Here is a 5,000-nt window from a genome sequence, read left to right on the forward strand (position 1 = left end):
TCTCTCTTCCAAGCATTGGAAGCGTCGGAGGTAGTTTCTAATTTCTAGTTCTTCCAATTTTGGTCCACCGGGAATGGGGGACACTTTTTCCACGTTGCAAACTTCTCCACCATTTAAATCTTTACAAGAAATAAAATACGATCACTTGTATTTATTAATAAAAAAAATTGTTATGGGCCTAATCATGGTTAATATATTTAAGGAATTTGAAATGGAGATATTCATTTACTACATTTTGGTAATTTTGTCTAATTTTTTTTGCAAAATTTTTGACAAGTTTGCACTCCGAAGGGCATGTTTGAGTGCGTATTTGAGGGGCTTAAAAGTACGTTTAACACTTAAAAAGTCCGTTTAAAGAAAAAAAAAATTACTCGTTTGGTAAAAAAAATTGAAAGCGTTTTTAAGGGCTTAAAAAGTCCAAAAAAAATGGTCAAAATGTACTTTCGGCAAAAGCTAAAAAATGAAGCTTCTATCAAAAAGCGTTTTTTGACTTAAATGCTCTATTTCTCAAACATGCTCTAAATGCACTAAGGGCTTGTTTGAGTGGCCTAAAAGTGCATTTAACATTCAAAAAGTCCGTTTAAAGAAAAAAGTATATGTTTGGTATAAAAAATTAAAAGTGCTTTGAAGGGTTTAAAAAGCCTAACGTACTTTTGACAAAGCTTAAAAATGAAGCTTTTGTCAAAAAAAGTATTTTTTGACTAAAAAGATATATTTCTTAAACACAATTGAAAACATGCTCTAAAATTGATCATCTCCATAATTGGAGTGGGCAATTATTGTTAGCGGGCAATTGTCTTAGGTGAAGTTAAGTGATAGTGGGTCTCAACCATATAAGTTATCTTATGTTGTGGGTAGTGGGTAGTTATTTATCGCATTTGGTATTGTATTTAAAGCTTGTTAGAATTCTAATGAAAGGTATTATAAGCATTTACAATTGAAGCCGTGAGCTTATATAGCCGTGTGCTAGAGGAGGAATTGGCCCATATTTTTAGTGATGTGGCAGATGGACAATCACATGAAATGGAGGATTGAAATTTGATGGGCCTTGGATCCAATGGTTGTTTCGTGGCCGGCTCATCCTTAATGGGCGATCACTTCAAGACAGACATCATTAGTGGTGTGGGCCACCCGAGGTCGGACCTGATTGTGCTGCTAGTGTTATGTACGGTAGTGTACAATATCCGGGGCACCCGTGTTGTATTATAGGTCACTAGGGACAGCGCTAACCTTGCTGAGAATAGGTAATATCTCAGGTATACCATACTGTTGAACTATAACTGCTACCTTATATCATATGCATATATCGTATACCTATATCACATCTATGGAAAACTATCATAATGGACTTGTTGCATACTTTATAAAGTCCAGAGTTCATTACAAAAATTGGCATGGGCATTCTATGCATTAATATTTACTAAGTCTTTAGACTTACCCCTTTATTTTATGTTTTTCCCCTTCCATTACGAATAATTGCGTGATTTAGCTATCTTAGACGAAGATGCATTCAGACCAGACGTGGGTGATTGCGCAGGATCTTATTCGAGTCATTTTGGAGGACATGGATCCAGTTTGGTTACATTCTATGTGGACTGATGGAGGAACCACCCGAGCAGACATGATCGGGATTGTTATTTCTTTAGCTTTGCTTAAACTTAGGATTTGATTTGTGATATTTTGTTAAGACGATTATATTATGGGTTGTAACCTTTTTTGATGATGGTCTGATAACCAATACATTTAATGATTATCTTTATATTATGAGATATTTTGTTTACTCTGGTATATGAATGTGTGGTTGTGTATGTAATGCTCTCTATTTCTATAGTTTAGAAAGTCTTCCACTAAGGTCTCCCGTCTATGAGATGTTAAAATTCCCGAGTCTATGATAGGGATGGGAGACGAACTATGGAATTAATTACTAGTTAATTGACTTGCCCATCGGGGTCGTTACAATAACATCTCCCTTTTCCATGCTTGGGCTTCCCAGAGATGACGTACAAACAAAATCCATGTTATAAAAGATGCTGCAGGGATAGAATGGAGGGATAAGCAGGGAGTAAGTACAACCTTTGTTAATTTTTTTCAGCAGCTATATATGTCAGAAGGGACGAAGGGAATCATGGAATGCCTTGAAGGCCTTCAAGCCACGGTTACAACATAAATGAATGAAACCCTCTTGGCTGAATTCACGAGTAGCGAGGTGGAGACAACCCTAACATAGATGGCACCATTGAAATCTCTGAGGCCTGACGGGTTCACGGTGGTTTTCTTTTAGCAGTCGTGGTCCACGGTGAGCCTTGAGGTATGTGCAGCGGTTTTGGGTTTTCTAAATGGAGGGGTTTTTGACAATGCTTTTAATAGTACTTACATAACTTTGATTTCCAAGAAGAAAAAACCTAGCACTGTTATAGAATTTCGGCCCATAAGCCTGTGTAACATACTTTATAAGATTATTGCGAAAGTGATTGCTAACAGGTTGAAAAGGGTGGTACCTCATTTCATTTCCCCATTCCAAAGCACTTTCATCCCAGGAAGATTAATTATGGATAATATCTTGGTAGCTTTTGAGGCGTTATATACCATGAATGGGAGGAAAAAATGGAGAAAATGGTTTATGGCGATCAAGTTGGACATGACCAAGGCGTATGATAAGGTGGAATGGCTCTTTTAGAGGAAATAATGCGGAAAATGGGGTTTGCATCAAGGTGGATCCAGATGGTTATGACCTGTGTACGCACGGTTTCTTTCTCAGTCTTGATCAATGGACAACCTCATGGGTGTTTTTTCCCTACGAGGGGAATCCGACAAGGCGACCCACTTTCACCTTACCTGTTCATTTTATGTGCGGAGGGCCTTAGTAACTCATTACGAAAAGCAGAGACCAAAAAGGAGAGTACGGGGCTATCTATCTAAAGGGGAGGGTGCGGCTTAGTCATCTTTTCTTTGCAGATGACGGTTTGCTATTTCATAGGGCTACTCTAGAGGAATGGTCAAAATTGCAGGGGATACTTGACACTTATGAAAAAGCCTCGGGACAATGCCTTAATAGGGATAAGACGTCCCTATTTTTCAGCAAAAACACTAGTCCAAGGACTCGGGAAATAATTCAATTGATGGTAGGGGCTAATTCCACACATTGCTATGAGAAATATTTTGGCCTCCCATCCTTAATTGGGCAATCCCGGATTTGCTCTTTCAAGAATATTGAGGGGAGAATTTGGGATTGTCTAAATGGGTGGAAGGAAATTTTTTTATCCTAGGCTGGAAAGGAAATGCTCCTCAAAGTGGTCATTCAGGCAATCCCTACCTACACAATGAGTGTCTTTCAATTACCAAAGTCTTTATGTAAGAAAATTAACTTTTTGATGGCAAGGTTTTGGTGGGGGCATAAAGACAACCTATCCCGGATAACATGGATGACTTGGAACCGGATGGGCTTTACAAAGAAGAAAAGTGGCTTGGGTTTCAGAGACATTGAGTGTTTCACCCAAGCTATGCTAGCAAAACAGGGATGATGTTTACTAAAATACACCACTTCTTTGATGGCCTAAGTTTTGCAGGCAAAGTACTATCCAAGGGGTAATTTTCTCGAATCCAAACTGGGTTCCCAACCTTCCTATGCATGGCGAAGTATATGGAAGGCAAAAGAATTGATTAAGGAGGGTATCATATGGCGAGTAGGTGATGGACAAACAATAAAGATTTTGGGTGATCGTTAGATCTCATCTCCAACTACAAATGCAATTCAATCACCTATTAGCATTTCGCCTCTTGATGCATAGGTGTGCAAGCTTTTTAAGGAGGGCCAACAAGAATAGAATGCTCCACTCCTGCGGGAACTATTCAACCATGAGGAACTGGATAAAATCAGTAGCCTGCTTCTCTGCTCTAGAAGACAGCTAGATAAACTTATATGGAATGGCACACAAATTGGACACTTTTCAATTATAAGTGCCTAACATTTGGGCAAAGAGATTATGGAGAAGGATAGAGGCTATGGATCGCGAGGACAACCAGTCAAAGAACTTTGGGGGACTTTATGGAGAATACAGGGTCCACAAGTGGTAAAAACGTTTTTGTGGAAAGTATGCCACAACATCCTACCGAACAAGGCCAATCTCCATCATAGAAAAATCACAACTGACCCATTATGCCCACTGTGTGGAAGGGAGGAAGAATCACCAGGACACATACTTTGGAGCTGCCTGTCTGCAAGAGACGTGTAGATGGTATGTGGTAGGAAGTTTTAGAAATTTTCAAGCGCTGAAGAAGATTTCATAACCATTTATGACACACTGCAAAGGACGTTAGATGATATAGAGATGCAATTGTGTGCCTTGGTCGCCAGACTAATTTGGCTTCGAAGAAATGGGGTAATGTATCAGGGAGAGATGGTGTCTCCAAAAATGATGGTGAGCAATGCCAGGAAACAAGTAGAAGCTTACAACGTAGCAATGGCGGTTAGGAAGAAAAATAAGGGATCTCCTGTGATGGCAGGAGTAAAGTGGTCCAAACCTCTAGAAAATGTAGTGAAATGCAACTGGGATGCTTTCCTTGATGAGTGACGGAAAACAGTGGAATTAGGAGTTGCTCGCGACTTTGAAGGACGGGTGTTGGCTGTTATGTGCGACTGAAAATCCATGACGACCGAAACAGAAGGGGTAGAAACGCTAGCTTGCTAAACAACAGTTGCAATGTGCCTCCAGATGGGGTGGGATAAGGTATGGTTCGAGGGAGATGCACTCATGGTGGTCAACGCTCTAAGACAGGAGGACAAACGTGGAGGCCGCTTTGGGCATGTCATACAGGAAGCTGTTAAGAACTTGAAGACACTGCAGGAATGGCAGGTGGAACACATTCCACTGGAGGCCAATGGGGTAGCTCACAATCTTGCTAAGTTTGCTTCATCATTTACACAGAGACAACTGTGGGTAGGAGGTTTTCCACCCTGTATCCATGAACTTGTACTTGCTAAACAAGCATTTTCTTGATTA

This window comes from Corylus avellana, chromosome ca11 (assembly GCF_901000735.1).
Source record: "Corylus avellana chromosome ca11, CavTom2PMs-1.0".
Taxonomy (NCBI): Eukaryota; Viridiplantae; Streptophyta; class Magnoliopsida; order Fagales; family Betulaceae; genus Corylus; species Corylus avellana.